We start from the raw sequence: 23,441 nt of genomic DNA on the forward strand, positions 1-23,441 counted from the left end.
TTGTATGTCTAAAGTGTGAGTCTCTCTCTTTCCAAATTGTCCAACTTAAAAGAGTCCTTGAAAGGTATGAAAAAGGACAAATTGGTTTGGAAGGGGTTCTTAGCCAACAAAGGTACTCAAATGACAAAAGTGGACTTGGTTACTCCAAATTTTCTAAACCAAGTTCAAATAAAACTATCTTTGTTAGGCCTAAGGATCAATCTCCAAAAGAAAGAGTCAACACACCAAAAGTTATGCATCAACGACCTAAAAAGAAAAGGTTTACAAAAAAAAGTCTTATGTTCCTAGATATAAAAGCAATTTTGAACCAACTTGTTTTTATTGTGGTATTATTGGCCATACACCTAATGCTTGCTATGTTAGAAACTTTAGTGTAGCAAAGGGGCATTATGTATGGGTTGAGAAAGATACTAATTATGAAGGACCCCAAGCAATTTGGGTACCTAACAAAACTTAATTTTGTTTTGTAGGTATGCTTGAAGGCAACATCAAATCTTTGGTATTTGGATAATGGGTGCTCCAAGCATATGGCTGGTGATGTGCACAAATTTTCAGATCTAATGCTTAAGGCCAAGGGTTATGTTACTTATGGAGATAACAACAAAGGAAGAATTCTTGGCATAGGCAAAATAGGTGCACCAAATTTCATATCCATCAAAGACATATTATATGTCGAAGGACTAAAGCACAACCTCTTAAGCATAAGCCAACTTTGTGACAAAAGGATTCAAAATAAGGTTCACAAAAGATGAATGTTTAATTAAAGACGGAGTCACACAAGAGGTAATGCTTATAGGTAAGCGGATTAATAATACTTTCATGATTTCCCTTGATGATGTTTCTTTGAAGGTTAAGTGTCTTGTGGCAAATATCAACGACTCATGGTTATGGCATAAGAGATTTGCTCACATTCACATGGAGCACTTGAATAAGTTAGTAAAACATGACCTTGTCATTGGATTGCCAAAGATAAAATTCATCAAAGATAGACTTTGCGATTCTTGTCAAAAGGGGAAGCAAACCAAATCAACTTTCATATCCAAGAATGTGGTGTCCACTTCTAGGCCACTACAATTGTTACATATGGACTTATTTGGTCCATCAAGAACAAGAAGCTTCGGAGGTAACTTATATGCTTTATTTATTGTTGATGATTATTCTAGATATACTTGGACATTCTTTTTAGTGCAGAAAAATGATGCATTTAAAGCGTTCAAGAAGTATGCAAAGCAAATCCAAAGGAGTCACATCTCACGGCGGTCAAAAGAATCATGAAGTATCTCAAAGGAACAACCAACGTTGGCTTATGGTATCCTAAAGGTAGTGTTTGTAAGTTAATTGGTTATTCTGACGCGGATTATGCAGGTTGTAAAACAGATAGAAAAAGTACTAGTGGAACATGTCACATCCTTGGTAATGCATTAGTCTCATGGTCATGTAAGAATCAAGCGTGTGTTGCTCTTAGTACGGCTGAAGCAGAATACATAGCAGCGGGTAGTTGTTGTGCACAGAATCTTTGGCTAAAGCAACAATTAAGTGACTATGGAATCGATTTTGGATGCATACCACTCTGATGCGACAACACAAGTGCGATTAATATTACAAAGAATCCTGTCATGCACTCAAGGACCAAACACATAGACATTCGACACCATTTCCTTCGTGATCATGCGCTTAAAGGCGATGTCGAAGTTACCTTTGTCGATACTCATAATCAACTAGCGGACATTTTCACAAAACCACTGGCAAAAGAACCATTTTATAAGATTCGAAGAGAACTTGGCATTTTGGATGAAGGTGATATATAAATCTTCCATAATTATTCACTATACATTATAATGAGGCCAAGGTACACAAGTTTTTATTTTTTTTATTTGTGAAATTTCTCTTTAAAATGTGTATATGAAATTTTTGCCTTTTGTTGATTTTATATTAGGTAAATTAAATTTTTTGATAAATTTTTTTTCACTAAAAATTGCATTAGTATGTATATTACCTTGTCAAGCTTAAATTTTTTGAAAATCCTTCATAATTTGGGTTGTGCAAAGCTACTGTTTTTTTCACTTTTTTCTTAGAGTAATCGGTTATTCCAAATTGGGTAATCGATTACCTTGCCTGTTTTTGCCTTCCTCGCGTGTTTTTCATCTATGTAACCGATTACCCTTTTTAGAGTAATCGATTACCACTGTTTCTTCCATAATTTTTTTAAAATTTTTAACACACGTGAGTTTTTGTCATAAAGAGTACTTTTGGTCTTAAGTATTTTTTCTTGTTTTTTTTTGCTTAAGTCAATCACTTTAGCATTGGTACTTGATAACACTGAAATTTACCGTATTTTCGACTCCGATTTCACATGCATTCTAGATGTTTTATTGTTATTTTGTTGTGTTATTGCTATGTTTTTCTTTGTTTTTAGGTTTTTACTTTAATCGGAGCCCCGATCGAGAAAAGGAGCGAAAAAGAGCCAAAAACCCTAAAATTCAGCATTTTGTACTTGTGGCCTACCCCATGGCTGGCGCCATAGACCCTGCCATGACGTGTCCAAGCTCAACTTCCCTCAACTCCCACGTTCCCCACTACCTCCACCAAGGCGCCTCAGATTGGCCTTGTGGCGGGCGCCACAAGAGGAAAATAGTTTCCCTCCCATTTTCAAGTTGAAGGGCATCCAAGTCATTTCCATCTTTTTACTTGCTTATAAATAGAAACTCGAATTCACTTTTACAATCATCCAAACTTAGAGCAGAGGTAAACTCAGAGCAACTTTGTTTCACTTAGGCATATATTCAGTATTTTAAAGTGGTAATCGCTTCGCATTGGAGTGTTACCACAATTGTGTAATCAAGTATGTGATAGAGTCTGTAATCGAGTTTGGAGCACTTTGGAAGGAAGTTAATCCTGCCGCCATTTTCATTTCCGCTTTGCAATTTATTCAACCCTCCGATTGGAGCAGGTTTTTATTACTCGTCTTTATCTTATTTATTTTCCCGCACTCGTTTTACTTTATTTATTTCCTCGCACTCGCTTTATCTTATTTATTTTCTCGCACTCGCTTTACTTTATTTATTTCCTCGCACTCGCTTTACTTTATTTATTTCCTCGCACTCGCTTTACTTTTATTTATTTCCTCGCACTCGCTTTACTTTATTTATTTCCTCGCACTCGCTTTAAATTATTTACTTTCCGCACTCGCACTACTTTTATTTATTTTCCGCACTCGCACTACTTTTATTTATTTTAATGCACTTTTACTTTACCATGTCTAGCTAAATTTATAAGGTTAGAATGTAAGGATCGTAATTGAACCAGTAATCTGTACAATTGTTCGTAGAAACACTTAAGGGCTATTTTAACTTTCAACTTAAGTTTTCCCGCACTTCAATTCCGTTGGATAAGATCGAAAGCCGTCCAACGTCTTTTTAAACTTAATTGTTTTTAACTATTTCAAAAACAACGAAAGCCCTTTGTCTAGTTCATTAGGAGTTTTTAACATTAAGAAGAAAAGAGATTTTTAAACTATTTTCGGACGCGTTTATACGTTTAGAGTCTGGTTCGTAAGAACCTCTTTTGGTTAAGAAATCCAGGTTATAATACTTTTCAACTTAGTCAAGATACTATATTTCTTAAAAATAGGTTTACTACTCTAACGCAATGCGCGCCTTTTTATAAGTGACAATAAGAGGGTTTGATTAGGGAGTACAACTCGGTTCTGAATACGCGAAAGCGACAGTTCCTATTAAATTAGTTCTTTTCAAAGTAGGAAACACTGCCCATAAGTAGCTCTACTAGCAAGTACTTGGATTATTAATTGATTACGTGAATTACATTCGACCATGTCTTTATTTATTATATTTTATTTCAACACTTTACTTTTTCATTGCATACTCCAAAAACACCTATTTTGATTGCCTTTGATAAACACCATAACAATAGATAACGATAGATTGACACTTGGTCTCTATGGATTCGACAATCTTTTATATTACTCTGACGCGTTCGTATACTTGCGAAACACCGCATCAAGTTTTTGGCGCCGTTGCCGGGGACCAATTTCGTTAAATTTCATTTTCCTGTTGTTATATCGTTTAGACTTAGGCTATTTCCCGCCGGTCAATACGAAGAACTCGCAGCACCCGAAGTTTAAGCTTAGTATACCCTCTGGCGGAACCTGAACGTTACGCTCGCGCACGTTTATTCTTTCATAGAATTAAGAGAGCTATGGCCGAAGATTAAAACCAAAGACCTCTTAAATATTTCGCTCAACCATCTAATGAAGAACCTAGTTCTAGTATAGTAAACCCAACCATCCCAGCTAATAATTTTGAACTTAAACCATCCCTGTTGCAACTAGTGCAACCGAGACAATTTGCGGGTCTCGCTACTGAGAACCCAAACCAACATTTAAAAATATTTCTTCAATTAGCAGACACTTTTAAAACCAATGGAGCTTCTCCTGAGGCAATACGTTTAAGATTATTTCCTTTTTCCCTCAGAGATAAAGCCTTATCATGGTTAGATTCCCTTCCACCCAATTCCATTACGACTTGGGATAACCTTAGAAGAGTATTCCTTGCTAGATATTTTCCCCCGAGTAAAACCGCCGTTCTTCGAAACCATATAACTAGATTTACCCAAAACCAAGGAGAATCGCTGTTCGAAGCTTGGGAGAGATATAAAGAGTTGTTACGAGCATGCCCACATCATGGTTTAGAAAATTGGTTAATCATTCAAACCTTTTATAATGGACTTCATTACAACACAAAGATGACCATCGACGCTGCCACAGGCGGTGCTCTGATTAACAAACCTTATCCTGAAGCTAGTGCCCTCATCGAAGACATGGCTCAAAACCATCAATCATGGGGAGTCGAACGAGCGACAGTTGAGAAGAAGGAAGCCCAAGGAGGAGTGCATGAACTAAGCTCTATAGACATGATGCAAGCTAAAATGGACGCATTAGCTCTTAAGGTCGAGCATATGTGCATAAACCCGAATACTGTAGCCGCAGTTTCGTCGGATTGTGAGATATGTGGAACCAAAGGACACCAATCTGCAGAATGCAGTCTATTAAATGAAACCCACTCTGAGCAAGTGAACTACACCCAAGGGAACCCATACTCGAATACCTACAACCCTGGATGGAGGAATCACCCGAACTTTTCCTATAAAAACAATAACCCTATTCAAAATAGTGCACCTCTGAGACCTAGTTATCAAGCCCCAAGATCAAATCAACCTATGCAACATGTACCACCAAAGCCGAGCCTTGAGAAAATTATGGAAAATTTTATCACCGCTCAAACCCAACAAAACAAGGAGTTCATGAACCAAAACATTCATGTTAACGAATTGATTACTCAGTTAGGAACCAAGGTTGACCAAATAGTTACTCATACCAAGATGCTTGAAACCCAGATCTCTCAGGTAGCTTTAAACCAAGCCCCTCAGACTACTCCTGGAGGACAATTCCCTGGACAACCTCAACAAAATCCGAGAGGACAAGCCAATGCCATTACCCTACGAAGTGGGAACGCTTATGATGAGCCACCAAACCCTAGATTAAGTGAACCCGAAACTTATAAGGAGTGTACCAAGCCCCTGGACGAAGTAAAGGAACCAGAGGAACCTGAAAACCAGGAAGGTCGAGATAAAGGAGAAGAACCTAAAGACAAAACTTACGTACCACCCCCGCCATATAAACCACCTATACCATATCCCCAAAGACTCAAACAAACCCAGATCAATAAACAGTATCAAAAATTTATTAAAGTTATAGAAAAACTTCATGTAGAAATCCCTTTCACAGAAGCCATCACCCAGATACCTTCTTATGCAAAGTTTCTCAAAGACATCCTTACCAACAAACGTAGACTTGACGATCCGAAGCCTTTGGAATGTAATGCTATTTCCGAGGACAAATTAGCAAAGAAAGATAAAGATCCTGGAAATTTCTCCATTCCTTGCCTTTTGGGTAATCATGTCATCGAAAAAGCTTTTCTAGACTTAGGAGTTAGTGTGAGCCTAATGCCTTTAGCAGTTTGTGAGAGGTTAAACTTAGGAGAATTACAACCCACTAAGATGTCACTTCAGTTAGCCGATAGATCTGTTAAATATCCGATAGGCATTTTAGAAGATGTTCCTGTTAGGATAGGTCAGTTATTTATCCCTACTGATTTTGTTGTCATGGACATCAAAGAGGACAATGATATACCAATCCTTCTAGGTAGACCATTCTTATCGACTGTAGGAGCCATAATAGATGTCAAGAAAGGAAAGTTGAAATTTGAGGTAGGTGACGAGAAAATAGAATTTATACTTTCGAAATTTCTTATGGCACCTGTGATGGGAGACTCGTGTTATGCCTTAGATATCATTGGTGAATGTGTTAGAGAATTAGAACAAAAAGAAATTATAAAAACAATTAAGTTACCATCGACTCTCATAAGGGAAGATGATGACTTTAAGAAACCCTACATCGATGATAACCTTTACGAATGTTTATCCCTTACCCCAGATCCTATGCCATGCCCTAAGAAACCAACCTTAGAACTTAAGGAACTACCTAAGAACCTAAGATACGAGTTCCTCGATGAAAAGATGAACCGTCCAGTTATAGTTAGTGCTACCTTGAGCCAAAAGGAAACGAACCAACTTTTAGACGTTTTACGAAGATATCCCTCAGCCTTAGGATATAATATCTCTGACCTGAAAGGTATAAGCCTATCCGTATGCATGCATCAGATTTCGCTCGAAGAAGATTCAAAACCCTCTAGGGAACATCAGAGAAGAATAAACCCTATAATGAGTGATGTCGTTAAAAAGGAAGTTCTTAAGTTACTTGAGGCAGGTATAATCTACCAGATCTTTGATAGTAAGTGGGTGAGCCCTGTGCATGTAGTACCTAAAAAGGGAGGCATCACAGTCGTGCAAAACGATAAAGGCGAACATGTAGCAAAACGTTTAGAAGGAGGATGGCGGATGTGTATAGATTATAGAAAATTAAATAAAGCAACTAGGAAGGATCATTTCCCTTTACCATTTATAGACCAGATGTTGGAGCGTCTAGCCAGACACTCTTACTTCTGCTATCTAGATGGATACTCTGGATTCTTCCAAATACCTATCCACCCCGAAGATCAAGAAAAAACTACCTTTACATGCCCTTATGGAACTTTTGCCTACAGACGAATGTCGTTCGGCCTCTGTAATGCCCCAGCTACTTTCCAACGCTGCATGATGTCAATCTTTGCAGATTACCTAGATAGTATCATGGAAGTGTTTATGGATGATTTCTCGGTTTGCGGATTTGATTTCCACAATTGTCTTGCTAACCTTGAGAAAATCCCGGAGAGATGCGTGGAGGTGAACCTCGTGCTAAATGGGGAAAAATGTCATTTCATGGTGACCGAAGGAATAGTTTTAGGACATATAGTTTCCGAAAAAGGTATAGAGGTAGATAAAGCTAAAATAGAAGTTATAGAAAACCTAAAACCCCCAAAAACCATCAGAGAAGTCCGAAGCTTTCTTGGACACGCTGGATTCTACCAGCGTTTTATTAAGGACTTCTCCAAAATAACTAAACCTTTAACTGGACTTTCAATGAAAGATGCTGAATTCATTTTCGATGAAAAATGTAATGACGCATCTAATCTTTTAAAGCAAGCATTAGTATCAGCACCCATTATGAAACCACCTGATTGGTCGGAACCTTTCGAGATAATGTGCGATGCTAGTGATTATGCAGTTGGAGCCGTTCTAGGACAAAGGAAAGATAAAAAATTACATGCCATTTATTATGCCAGTAGAACCCTAGATACTGCCCAACTTAACTACGCAACAACTGAAAAAGAATTACTCGCTGTAGTTTTCTCTATAGACAAATTTAGATCTTATCTAGTAGGAGCAAAAATTATAGTTTACACCGATCATGCTGTCATTCGTTACCTATTAAGTAAAAAAGATGCCAAGCCCAGGTTACTCCGATGGATTCTATTACTACAAGAGTTTGATTTAGACATAAGAGATAAAAAAGGCACTGAAAATGTAGTAGCCGATCACCTTTCTAGGCTAGAACATCTAAAACCAGAACTAGTACCCATAAATGATGATTTCGCCTATGATAGACTGATCGCTAGAGTAGAAACCATTGAAGATAATAACCTAGATCCTTATGAGCATTCCCAAAATTCCTTAGCAATAAGTAACGTACCCTAGTATGCAGATTTCGTTAATTACCTAGCTGCTGATATAGTACCCCCTGATCTTGACTACCACCGCAAAAAGAAATTCTTCCACGATGTGAGAAACTTCTATTGGGACGAACCACTCCTTTTCAAAAGGGGTAAAGATGGCATTTTTCGCCGTTGCGTTCCAAAAGAAGAGGTAAATAATATTATCGAGCATTGTCATTCTGCACCTTATGGTGGACATGCGAGCACCTCTAAGACATACGCCAAGATTCTTCAAGCTGGCCTATTCTGGCCTACCATGTGGCGCGATATCTATGCTTGCATTGTCAAGTGTGATAGATGCCAACGCACTAGAAACATTTCAAGGCGTGATGAAATGCCTCTAAGAAACATTCAGGAAGTAGAACTCTTTGACGTATGGGGTATAGATTTCATGGGACCTTTTCCACCATCGTTAGGAAATAGGTATATCTTAGTAGCTGTAGACTATGTGTCTAAGTGGATTGAAGCTATAGCTGCACCCACAAACGACACTAGGGTAGTAATCAAACTATTTAAAAACTATATATTCCCTAGATTTGGAACACCACGTTTAGTCATAAGCGATGGAGGATCACACTTTATATCGAGAATATTTGACAAACTTTTAAGAAAATATGGAGTTAGGTATAGAGTAACAACACCATACCACCCACAGACTAGTGGCCAAGTAGAAGTATCTAATAGGGAGATAAAACAAATCCTAGAGAAAACTGTTTCTATTTCTAGGAGAGACTGGTCTCAGAAGCTTCAAGAAGCATTATGGGCCTATAGAAACGCTTTCAAAACCCCTATAGGAACTACTCCTTATCAACTAGTTTATGGAAAATCCTGTCACTTACCTTTCGAATTAGAGCATAAGGCCTATTGGGCTATTAAAACTTTGAATTTAGACTACCTAGCCGCTGGAGAAAAGCGTACCCTAGACATTCATAAATTAGAAGAACTTAGGCAATCTGCCTACGAGAATGCAAAAATATATAAAGAGAGGACAAACGCCTATCACGACAAAAGAATAGTAAAGAAAAACTTCAATATAGGCGATCCTGTTCTCCTTTTTAACTCTAGGTTACGACTCTTCCCTGGAAAGCTACGTTCAAGATGGACTAGTCCTTTCGAAGTATCCAAGATTCTGAGATCCGGAGCCGTAGAAATCAAGAACGAAACTTGTAGTCCATTCATTGTAAATGGACAAAGACTGAAGCTCTACGAAGGAGGAGACATTCCAGCATACTACTCGAGCCACACCCTGATTGATCCACCGATTCCTACTACTACAGGTGTATAAATTCTAATCGTCAAGCTAATGACGTTAAACAAGCGCTGCGTGGGAGAGAACCCATGGTTTTCTTTCATTTTACTTTTTCGCATTTATTTATTTTTATTTTATTTTATCATATTTTGCATTGAGACTAAGATTTGAATGGTTTGTATTTTCAGGATCACTTTCTTAACTTTTACAGGATGCAGGATTTCGATGATATGCACGTGGCCTATAGAGATAATGCTCAGAGGGAGCGCTACATTGCTTTGTATCAGCGCCCTATGGCACCCACACGTTATCCTGATCAGCAGTGTATGGAGGCACTGGGTATCGAGCCGAGTATCCGATTCCTTAGCCACCAGCTTCACTGGGATGAGTTTGCTGATGACTTGAGTAACACATATAGGAACCTGACTTTGGAGTTCCTGAGTTCATTCGACTATGACCCATACTCTGGACCAGATGGGTATGCTACTTTCCGGCTTTTCGGGGTTGAGTACTCCTTCAGCCAGAAAGAATTCGGCGACTTATTGGGCTTCCAGACTACTCCTGATGCTATCCCAGAGACACCTATGGGATATTTCCTGGGTAAGGAGTGTAGCGGTGTATTCGTCACTTTATGATTTATCGATTAAACCAAAAGCAAAGTATACAAAGAAATCGAGTCGCCACCGCACTTTTATTTATCCAAAGGAATGGCTAAAAAGCAAACAAAAGCCTAAGAAGTTTTACACATAGAAAACTAATGAAAAGATCAGAGAGTCCGGGTAAGGGGTAAATTACGCAATGGGAAGGTGTTAGGCACCCAAAACGTCCTAGGTATTCCTAGGGAGCCCTTTTCACACTTGTTGTATAAAAAGTTTATTTGTTAATGACATATTGTGCAAACATGATTGGGAAGATGAGAAAAGAATGTACAAGTTATTATTTTTGTGTTTGGATGGATAACCATTGCCTACGTACCTTTACAGGATCAAAACCTCGTAGTTCGGCTAAAAGATTTCCAAAATATGAGTGGGTTCATTTTAAACAAAAGCCCTAAGGTCTTTCATTATCCACGGGAGAAAACTCAACCTTACACAAACAACGAGTCCACCATGTGAGAAAAGCTTCCACTTGCTAGTGAGGGGTTAACTGTAACACCCTTCTAAAAATACCCCAAATAATTGTTTCACAACAACAAATATATAAATCAGAGTAATTATTGCAGTTAAGGGTGTCACACAACACTTCACACAATTCACCATAAAAATCAGTCATGCTCATTATTTCATTCAACATAAACACTTCTTGCAAAAATACGCAGCGGATAGAAATCATTCAACATCTGTAGTACATTACACATAAAATTATTCAACAAGTTAAAACATCCCGTCCCGATGTTACATCTATCAGAACATGACCCCCTACATAAACCACACTAGACTCCAAGCACTAGCTTCTACTCACTCACTGCTCGTTACCTGAAAAATAATTGTAAGGGTGAGTTCCTCAATCGATATAACAAACATTATAAATTATCATGTTATGTTAAGTAAATTTACACGTTAATCACCCTAATCATATCATGCATTCAGTAACGGTACATCAACTCAAATATCATACTCAATAACAACGTAAAATGCAACTCAATAACGACATAAAATGCAACTCAACAACAACATAAAATGCAACTCAACAACAACATAAAATGCAACTCAACAACAACATAAAATGCAACTCAACAACAACATAAAATGCAACCCAATGAGACTCGACTCGTCATGCATGTGGTACCATTTGGAGTAAAACTCCCAACTTAGAATCATTGCCATTTTAGTGGGCATCAAGGCATAAGCCTTCAACTTTCAATTTAAAATTTTGCCAATCCAGGCCAACGTGGTGTGAGCAAAGCTCCATAATTTTGCCAATCCAGGCCAACGTGGTGTGAGCAAAGCTCCATAATTTTGCCAATCCAGGCCAACGTGGTGTGAGCAAAGCTCCGACTTAATGCATATGAATGTATATGGCATGTACGACTTGCAATCTCAACAACATAATAATAACAGCAACACAACAGCTTTTTCAACAAAACAACTTATAATCAACTTTGGCTCATCAGCCTACAACTCAGTATTTTCAACAAAACAACTTATAATCAACTTTGGCTCATCAGCCTACAACTCAGTATTTTCAACAAAACACCTTATCAACATATTTGTATCAACTTATAATCAACTTATAATCAACTTTTCATAACATAAACCCAACAAATGTACTCATCACAATTAACTACCATAGGCCAATCACCAATTGGGTTCACAACATAAAAATTAACAATTTTTCCACACTGCAACAGTGTTAACCGGTTAACGCCCTGGGTTAACCGGTTAACGCAGGACAAAACACATTTTCTGGCAAAACGCAACAGTGTTAACCGGTTAACGCCCTGGGTTAACCGGTTAACGCAGGCAAAACAGCACATTTTCACAAAATATAACAGTGTTAACCGGTTAACGCCCTGGGTTAACCGGTTAACGCAGACGAAACAGCAGTTCCTGCGCTAACACAAGGCAGAATGCAGAGTTCTCCGCATTTTCCGCCGTTGGAGGACTTCCGGACCTCCGATTCAATTTCCGTAAAGAGCTATACGCTCGGAATTCACAATACACTCAAACACGGATTCAATTACAGTCTAAACACAATTTATCCAACATAGTTTCCAACATTCAAAATCCCAATTAGGGTCAATTCAACGGTTTCTCACTACCCATGACATGTTAATCTATAATACCCATTAAGCGACGATAAACCCCCCTTACCTGAGATAATCCGACAATTCTTTGAGCTTCAAGCTTTTCCGTTCTTCAACCTTTGCTCTTGCTCCTTCCCTTGCCCTTTTCCTCTTTCACGATGTTTCTCTGCTTTTTCACGTAAAACCCTTCTGTTCCAAAAATGAGACTCTTCTCTTATTTCCAACTTATATATTTTCCAAATAATTATTATTCCAAATAATAATAATAATAATCCAATAATTCAACTTTATTTAATTAAATTAATAAAATAATATTAACTCAATTAAATAATTCTCTTATTTTAATCGGGGTGTTACAACTCTCCCCCACTAAAAGAGTTTTCGTCCTCGAAAACATACCTCAAGCAAATAACTCCGGATAAGACTCCTTCATCTGACTCTCAAGTTCCCAAGTCACATTGCCACCTGCTGGTCCTCCCCAAGCTACCTTCACTAAGGCAATCTCTTTACCCCGCAACTGCTTCAACTCTCGATCCTCAATCCTCATAGGTGATGTTTCAACAGTCAGGTTATCTCTCACCTGTACATCATCTACTTGGACTACATGCGACGAATCATGAATGTACCTCCTCAACTGAGACACATGAAAAACCTCATGCAAATTCGCAAGTGACGGCGGTAAAGCGATACGATAGGCTACCTCTCCTATCCTCTCCAAAATCTGATAAGGACCAATAAATCGAGGTGTCAACTTCTTTGACTTCAAAGCTCGACCAACCCCCGTTATCGGAGTAACACGGAGAAACACATGATCTCCCTCTTGAAACTCAAGTGACTTCCGTCTCTTGTCATGATAACTCTTCTGACGACTCTGAGCAATTCTCATCTTCTCCTGAATCATCTTAATCTTTTCTGTAGTCTGTTGAACAATCTCCGGTCCAACCACAGCACTCTCACCGGACTCATACCAACATAACGGTGTCCGACATCTCCTACCATACAAAGCTTCAAACGGTGCCATACCAATACTCGAATGAAAACTATTGTTGTAGGTAAACTCAATCAAAGGTAAATAACAATCCCAAGCACCTCCTTTTTCCAAAACACAAGCCCTCAACAAATCCTCTAGTGACTGAATCGTCCTCTCAGTCTGACCATCAGTCTGCGGGTGATATGCAGAACTCAATCTCAGCTTAGTTCCTAAAGCTCTCTGCAAACCTTCCTAGAATTTCGATGTAAATCTAGGATCTCTGTCCGAAACAATACTAGACGGAATACCATGCAAACTTACAATTTTCTCAATATACAACTCGGCTAATCTCTCTAACGGATAATCCATTCTGATCGGAATGAAATGAGCCGACTTTGTCAATCTGTCAACAATCACCCAAATAGCTTCAAAATTCTTAATTGTCCTTGGTAAACCAGAAACAAAATCCATACTGATACTATCCCACTTCCACTCTGGAATAGCCAACGGTTGCATTAGCCCAGACGGCTTCTGATGCTCAATCTTCGACTTCTGACAAGTCAAACAAGAATAAACAAAACTCGCAATTTCTCTCTTCATTCCCGGCCACCAAAATAACTTCTTCAAATCATGATACATCTTCGTAGCTCCAGGATGAATACTCAACCCACTACGATGTCCTTCTTCAAGAATACTCTTCTTAAGTTCAGTAACATCCGGAATACACACTCTCTTACCAAATCTCAAAACACCATTTTCATCAACTCTGAATTCGCCACCTTGACCTTGATTCACTAGAGTCAACTTATCAACCAAAAGCATATCGGATTTCTGACCCTCTCTGATCTCATCCAGAATACCACTTGTTAACTTCAACATTCCCAATTTAACACTGTTGTGAGTACTCTCACACACCAAACTCAAGTCTCTAAACTGCTCAATTAAATCCAATTCTTTAACCATTAGCATAGACATATGTAATGATTTCCGACTCAATGCATCAGCCACTACGTTTGCTTTACCCGGATGGTAATTCAAACCAAAGTCATAATCCTTCAGAAACTCTAACCATCTTCTCTGTCTCATATTCAGCTCTTTCTGATCAAACAAATACTTTAAACTTTTATGGTCACTGAAAACTTCAAATCTTGACCCGTACAAGTAATGCCTCCATAACTTCAGAACAAATACCACAGCTGCCAACTCTAAATCATGCGTCGGATAGTTCCTCTCATGAACCCTCAGCTGTCTGGAAGCATAAGCTATAACCTGCTTATTCTGCATCAACACGCCACCCAAACCCAACAATGAAGCATCACAGTAAACCTCAAATGGTTCCGACGAACTCGGTTATATCAGAATAGGAGCAGTAGTCAGCCTTCTCTTTAACTCTTGGAAACCTTCTTCACATTTTGAGTCCCAAACAAACGCTTGCCCCTTTCTAGTCAACATTGTCAATGGTAACGCCAACTTAGAAAATCCCTCAATGAACTTCCTATAATAACCAGCCAAGCCAAGAAAACTTCGAATCTCAGCAACAGACTTCGGAGCTTCCCACTTAGATATCGCTTCTATCTTAGAAGGATCAACAGCAACACCACCTCTTGAAATCACATGACCAAGAAAACTTACTTCTTCTAACCAAAACTCACACTTAGACAGTTTAGCAAATAACTTCTTTTCTCGCAGAACTCCTAAAACCACTCTCAAATGCTCAGCATGCTCTTCTTCAGATTTCGAATACACCAAAATGTCATCAATAAACACCACAACAAACTTGTCTAGGTACGGATGGAAAATCCTATTCATATATTCCATAAATACTCCAGGCGCATTAGTCACACCGAAAGGCATTACAGAATACTCATAATGTCCATACCTTGTTCTGAAAGCAGTCTTCTGAATATCCTCAGTCTTCACACGGATCTGATGATACCCAGATCTCAAATCTATTTTGCTGAACACACTTGCACCAACCAACTGATCCATCAAATCATCAATCCTCGGCAAAGGATACCGATTCTTGATCGTCACTTTATTCAGTTGCCTGTAGTCCACGCACAACCTCATAGTACCTTCTTTCTTCTTAACCAATAGCACTGGTGCACCCCACGGTGACACACTCGGACGAATAAATTTCTTATCCAACAGATCTTCCAACTGACTCTTCAATTCAGTTAACTCAACAGCAGACATACGGTACAGAGCCATCAATATTGGTCTAGTACCAGGTACCAAATCAATCGAGAACTCCACTTCGCGCTCTGGCGGTAATTCATTCACCTCTTCCGGAAACACATCAGGAAAATCACACACCACGGCTAGATCGCCAATCACCAGTTTATCTTTAGCCTCCAAAGTCGCTAACAGCATAAACAACTCTGCCCCATCAGCTACTGCCTCATCCACTTGTCTCGCTGATAGAAACAAATTCTTTCCTTCCTCAACTTCAGGAAAGATCACCGTCTTATCAAAACAGTTGATAGAAACTCGGTTAAACACCAACCAGTTCATACCTAGAATAACATCAATCTGCACTAGTGGAAGACACACTAGGTCCATCCCAAAGTCTCTACCGAAAATACTCAAAGGACAATTTAAGCAAACCGAAGTAGTAGTCACTGAACCCTTCGCAGGAGTATCAATCACCATACTACCAAACATCTCAGATATCTCTAACTTAAGTTTCACAGCACAATCCAAAGATATAAAGGAATGAGTCGCACCTGTGTCAATAATAGCTACAAGAGGAAAGCCATTAATATAACACGTACCTCGGATCAAACGATCATCTGCAGAAGTCTCAGAACCCGATAAAGCAAAGACCTTGCCTCCTGACTGATTCCCTTTCTTCGGCTTCTGACACTGACTTCCAATATGCCCTTCTTCTCCGCAATTAAAACAAATCACTTCCTTGTGCTTGCAATCAGCTATTGCATGGCCAATCTTACCACAGCGAAAACACCTCTTTACTTCAGCAGTGCATACATTACTCTTATGACCAGCCTGACCACATTTGAAGCAAACTATACCAGCAGGAGCACCTCCCCCACTAGCTCTCTGAGCCGGAGCAGCTCTTTGCTTCCCTTTTCCAGCTGGAACATCATACGGCTTGCCACGGTTTTGATGTTGCTTGCCTCTGCGATCACTGACAATCTTGAAATGAGCATTATTGTCCTCTTCAAATATCCTGCAGCTATCAACCAATTCAGTGAAAATGCGTATCTTCTGATACCCAACAGCCTTCTTAATTTCAGAGCGCAATCCGTTTTCAAACTTGATGCACTTTGAAAATTCAGCACCAGCACCAGTGTAATGAGGATAAAATTTGGACAGCTCCACAAATTTCGCAGCATAATCAGTGACAAACATGTTTCCTTGCTTCAGCTCAAGGAACTCAATTTCCTTCTTACCACGGACATCTTCCGGATAATACTTCCTCAGAAATTCCCTACGGAATACATCCCAAGTAATGACTTCACCTGCCACGGTCAACCTCTCGTGAGTCTCTAGCCACCAGTCATCAACTTCGACTGCTAGCATGTGAGTACCATACCGAACCTTCTGAGCTGGAGTGCAATCCATAACACGGAATATTCTCTCAATCTCTTTCAACCATCCCAAGGCTGCATCTGGATCATGCTTCCCTTTAAACACCGGCGGATTCTCTCTTTGAAAAGTCGCCAAGCTACGTGATCCAGCATCTCCACCAGCATTAGGCAAATTCTGCACAGCTTGTGCCATTGCTTGCATTGCGGCAGCCATTGCAGCGTCATTCCTTCCAGCCATTTCAACTTATCAATACAACACAACTTAAGTTAGATTAGTAACAATACACAATTGTTAGACAGTAACGACACGACAACTGGCCGGACAGACCGACCTGCTCTGATACCACTAATGTAACACCCTTCTAAAAATACCCCAAATAATTGTTTCACAACAACAAATATATAAATCAGAGTAATTATTGCAGTTAAGGGTGTCACACAACACTTCACACAATTCACCATAAAAATCAGTCATGCTCATTATTTCATTCAACATAAACACTTCTTGCAAAAATACGCAGCGGATAGAAATCATTCAACATCTGTAGTACATTACACATAAAATTATTCAACAAGTTAAAACATCCCGTCCCGATGTTACATCTATCAGAACATGACCCCCTACATAAACCACACTAGACTCCAAGCACTAGCTTCTACTCACTCACTGCTCGTTACCTGAAAAATAATTGTAAGGGTGAGTTCCTCAATCGATATAACAAACATTATAAATTATCATGTTATGTTAAGTAAATTTACACGTTAATCACCCTAATCATATCATGCATTCAGTAACGGTACATCAACTCAAATATCATACTCAATAACAACGTAAAATGCAACTCAATAACGACATAAAATGCAACTCAACAACAACATAAAATGCAACTCAACAACAACATAAAATGCAACTCAACAACAACATAAAATGCAACTCAACAACAACATAAAATGCAACCCAATGAGACTCGACTCGTCATGCATGTGGTACCATTTGGAGTAAAACTCCCAACTTAGAATCATTGCCATTTTAGTGGGCATCAAGGCATAAGCCTTCAACTTTCAATTTAAAATTTTGCCAATCCAGGCCAACGTGGTGTGAGCAAAGCTCCATAATTTTGCCAATCCAGGCCAACGTGGTGTGAGCAAAGCTCCATAATTTTGCCAATCCAGGCCAACGTGGTGTGAGCAAAGCTCCGACTTAATGCATATGAATGTATATGGCATGTACGACTTGCAATCTCAACAACATAATAATAACAGCAACACAACAGCTTTTTCAACAAAACAACTTATAATCAACTTTGGCTCATCAGCCTACAACTCAGTATTTTCAACAAAACAACTTATAATCAACTTTGGCTCATCAGCCTACAACTCAGTATTTTCAACAAAACACCTTATCAACATATTTGTATCAACTTATAATCAACTTATAATCAACTTTTCATAACATAAACCCAACAAATGTACTCATCACAATTAACTACCATAGGCCAATCACCAATTGGGTTCACAACATAAAAATTAACAATTTTTCCACACTGCAACAGTGTTAACCGGTTAACGCCCTGGGTTAACCGGTTAACGCAGGACAAAACACATTTTCTGGCAAAACGCAACAGTGTTAACCGGTTAACGCCCTGGGTTAACCGGTTAACGCAGGCAAAACAGCACATTTTCATAAAATATAACAGTGTTAACCGGTTAACGCCCTGGGTTAACCGGTTAACGCAGACGAAACAGTAGTTCCTGCGCTAACACAAGGCAGAATGCAGAGTTCTCCGCATTTTCCGCCGTTGGAGGACTTCCGGACCTCCGATTCAATTTCCGTAAAGAGCTATACGCTCGGAATTCACAATACACTCAAACACGGATTCAATTACAGTCTAAACACAATTTATCCAACATAGTTTCCAACATTCAAAATCCCAATTAGGGTCAATTCAACGGTTTCTCACTACCCATGACATGTTAATCTATAATACCCATTAAGCGACGATAAACCCCCCTTACCTGAGATAATCCGACAATTCTTTGAGCTTCAAGCTTTTCCGTTCTTCAACCTTTGCTCTTGCTCCTTCCCTTGCCCTTTTCCTCTTTCACGATGTTTCTCTGCTTTTTCACGTAAAACCCTTCTGTTCCAAAAATGAGACTCTTCTCTTATTTCCAACTTATATATTTTCCAAATAATTATTATTCCAAATAATAATAATAATAATCCAATAATTCAACTTTATTTAATTAAATTAATAAAATAATATTAACTCAATTAAATAATTCTCTTATTTTAATCGGGGTGTTACATTAACCCTATAATAAGCAAGGAAGTCTTACAATTCAATCACTAAGGACAAAAAGGTGAGATTAACATCAACCAACTAGGATAAATCAAACCTATGGCTAATGTATGAAAACTTATAAAGAATGGACAAAGCCACAAAACAATTGAATGAGTGAAGTTAATTGATTATGAGTATTCACAAAGTATGGTCAAAGTATGATTAGAATTCAATTCAAAGAAGTGTTATGAAATGGAGTTTGAAAAAATCAAAGGCCTAAAGCCTAGGTTTCTAATTTGAAAAGGCATGAAGATGCTTGCACAATATTTGTCACAGTTTTTTGAATTAACAAGGTGAAAAGGGAGCTTTGGAAACAAAAGGGTGTGGGTGAGGGAGTGTAAAACTTCCTAGAAGTTCACCTCTTGAGATCATATAGAAGATGATTCAAGGGTGTCCTTTGGAATGAGGCAACAAAGCAAATAACAAATGCAAAGCAAGGTGATACCGGATGCCAATCAATGGACTTACACCAATCTCAAAAACAAAGGTGGATACCGGATACCAATCAATGGATTTACACCAATCTCCTAAAACAAACAAGGATATCAGATGCCAATAAATGGACTTATACCAATCTCCTAAAGCAAAACAAAACATGGATATCAGATGCCAATCTATTTAGACTTATACCAATCTCCAAAGCAAAGAAACAAGGATATCGGATACCAATCAATGGATTTACACCAATCTCCTACCATATCACAGGAAACAAATGCCAATAACTGGACTTATAATTGACTCCTCAATGGTCATAGGAAACACTTGCCAATAAATGGACTTACAGTTGACTCCTCAAAACAAAATGATCACACAGATATGAACAATGATTATGCAATTATGTACAATTAATGATGATAAATGCACAAAGCACACAAGCAAACATGCACAGATGGATCAAGCAATCAATCAAACAAAGTCAATTAGCACACACTATACACAAGCAATTAGGCTCAAACAAGGTTAGACTTTACAGTCAACTGGCATGGGGTAAGTTGTGCTCTTAACCTTAACATTGAGAGTTAAGGTGAAGCAGATGAAATGGAGATGAGGGGTGTGCCTCATAGCTCTTATCCCTGGTCAGAGAGAGCTTCAAATGATAGAAGGTGTGGGAGTTCAGAAAGTTGGAACTCTCTCCACAAGTTAATGACTCTATAGATCTTGGGTTAAGATCCACAATGCATCAACATGTAATGTGAGCAAAGGGATGACACACTGAATAGTAGGAGATGGACTACACATCTCTTTTATCTACCAATTGCCTCATATGAGGACTTTTCCTGCTTGGCACAAAGAGTAAACAAACACAAGCATTGCCTCTTAAGGAGGACTTCAGACAGGTGCCTGGCCACATAACAGGCCAGGTCTTCCAGACTACATGAAGAAGAGAAAATATACCTAAGTGGTTAAGCAACCAAGCAAAAGCAAGTTCAAAATGAACTTAAGCAACTAATGTACCTGAAAACAATCCAACTCAATCAGTATACAACTCAAAAAGTCAAACAGATAATCCAACAGTCAACAGACAATGCACAATCAAACAGGCAAGGCTACAAAGTGCAAGGCACAAGCTCAACTCAAATGAGCTAAAAGCATCCTACAAAACAAGTCAAGGTTAGTCAATATCAATCAAATAAACCAACTCAAGCAATGTGAATTAATCCCCTTATGGCCATGTACCTCTTAACCTGAAAACAAGCTCAAACATGAGAAGCAAACCACTAGGTCAAGGCCTAGGGTCAAAGTGGGAGAAATAATCCAAAACAGAACATGAAAATTGACATGAATAAAACTCAACCAATTAAGAACATAATCCAAAAGGTCTCATGTCAATAGCATCAACCAAATTCATTTCACAAACCAATCATGTCAAGGTATGCAAGTTGGAAGCACATTGGGGCAAACAGAATGAACCAATCCACATCAACTCAAAAATGGTTCAATAAATCTCAAGAAAAATCATGGATAAACAACACACATCATATGATCAACACACCAAAAATCAAGGCATTTGGACAAGTATAAGCATGGCAATCAAATTCCATAAGGCAATGTAAGCACAAACAAGCTCAAAGGAGGCACAAATTGGTACATCAACTTAAGGCAATCCTAAAACAGAGATGACAAATGATAAATGACTCAAACTAAAGCCACAATAAACTTCAATGTGTCTAGAAACAATGTGTAAAATTTCAAGTCCAAATGACAAAGCATAAGCATTTCCCAAATCATTGAAGTTCAACACTCATCAAAAGTTCAACAATGGTCAACCAGCAAAGAAAATCTCAAACAAATCAGAAATGAATCCAAAAATTCTACAAAAATTCATGATCAATCCTAACATACATAATAAGCGTCATGCAAAAAATCACATAATTTGGCATTTATTTGGCATGGCAAAGAAAATCAACAAATCAAGCAAGCCAAGGTGTGACACACATTGTCACACCTACATTAAATAGATCATATCTCCACAACCAAAAATGCTAAAAATGCAAACTCAACACCAAAATGACCAGCAAGATGTCTAATTTAAGCATGCCAAATTTCACATTCATTGGATCAACCAACATTATTTCACAAAGAAAATGGCAAGCAAGGTATAAGATAGCATATGCATACACAAACCCTAGGCAAATTTAAATTTCAACCGAGCACAAATTCTGGAAAAATACTCATAAAATAGTAGACATCATGAGGAAAACAATGCAAAAAATCTCAGATCAATTGGATCATTATTTATGGAGTTATGAATTTTTGAATGAAGGGAAAAAATTAAAAATCATGAAATAGCATGGCATGAATGGCATATGGATGAATGGAATAAAAATGCAAATGGCCTATTGAAGTTGTCCTCGGCCAGAATCGAAGGGAGTATTCATTTGAATGGAGGCGCTTAACATGAAACGCGCCGTTTCATTAATCTCATGTGGCAATGGCAAGCGTTCACAGCCAATCAATGTGCCAAGCCAGCTACACGTGGACCAGTGCATGAACCATAACATGAAAACACATGCAAACCACACTTGGACAGATCAAATGAGTTCTGGAAATCTAAAACCCTAACATTCATCATGTTCATACGTGTTCATCCTCCTCAAGAACAAACATGCACAGAAATTCACCATACGCATATCAATAGACTCGTCCTTCATCATACATCACATATCCACAACTAATTTAACCTAATTCGGCACATGTTCAAAGATTCGATCAAATGAAATTTCATCCATCAAACTTATAATCATCATAACTATTTCATTTCTGCATGAAATTCAAAGATCTAAAGCGCAGATTAACCACCAATGGAAGATCTACAAGATACATCTATCAATTTCATGAATTAGGAAAGTCGAATTCTGACCTTCAAGAGAATGCAGAACTGGAATCGCAGCTTTCAGGCCTTGATAAGCAAAAACAGATGATCTCCAATGCTTAGATGAATGAATGGATGAAAAATGATAGCTTAATAGTGCTTAATTTCGCTTGAATCTTCAACTGCCATTAAAGGATGCAAGGTTCAACAGTCCTCGAATCAACTCAATTCTTCTAGATCTTGCTTCCAAAACCTTCAATGATGCTAGTGGATGATGAACAAATCAAGAACAAGGCAATGTTTATGCAGAATTTGGATGAAAAAGTTGAGAGAAAATTGGAGAGAAAATTCTAGATCTGAGATTTGTGAAGTGTTGCTATGATTTTCTGTTAGGATTATGCTTATATATGCTCTGCTAATGAAGCTTGTTAATCATGCTTAAGCTAATGCCAAGAGATTAGTGAAATTCAAGTGTTTATGCAAATTGGCCAAATCACCCCTCATGCATGCATGTAATGCTACAGTGCACGAATTAGCTTGGAAATGCACTTAAAAACCTGTTTGGAAGCAAATGCAATTGGTTGGAAGTGAAAGCAATGCACAATTTTTGAATTTGGATTTTCCCTCCAAAATTCAAATGAAAAAAACCAAAATTTTTATGATGGAAATGCATGATATGTGATGCATGTTTTGAATAGGGCATGTCAAGACAAGAGTGTTGCAAAAAGAACCACTTCATTTGGCCTTTTGGTTCAAAAGTTATGCATGCTTGAAGTTCAAATTTGCTTGGCCATGATTGATCCATATCTTCTTAACCACAAATGAGAAATTCATGTTCTTGGACTTTTTGGAAAGGGGAGAACAAGATCTTCAACTTTCATGTTGGACAAAATTTCATTTGAAGCATTTTTGGTCATGTAATCTTGAGGAGAAAACCTTTCCATTTTTGGCAAATCCAAATTATAGGTCACTTTCTATTTTTGGAAAGTTTTGACCTGACTTTATTTTCTTCAATGTTGATGTTTGAAATGTCAAATGAGAC

General features: G+C 38.3%; 1 non-coding gene across 1 annotated transcript; it reads right to left on the reverse strand.

Annotated features, from left to right (window-relative positions):
* Window positions 1-4,599: 4,599 nt before the first annotated feature.
* Window positions 4,600-4,706, reverse strand: LOC127108763 (small nucleolar RNA R71). Its single transcript, XR_007796276.1, has one exon. It is a non-coding gene; the product is annotated as a small nucleolar RNA R71 (small nucleolar RNA).
* Between the last annotated feature and the right edge of the window lie 18,735 nt (window positions 4,707-23,441).

The sequence above is a fragment of the Lathyrus oleraceus genome, chromosome 7, assembly GCF_024323335.1.
Source record: "Lathyrus oleraceus cultivar Zhongwan6 chromosome 7, CAAS_Psat_ZW6_1.0, whole genome shotgun sequence".
In the NCBI taxonomy this organism is placed as follows: Eukaryota; Viridiplantae; Streptophyta; class Magnoliopsida; order Fabales; family Fabaceae; genus Lathyrus; species Lathyrus oleraceus.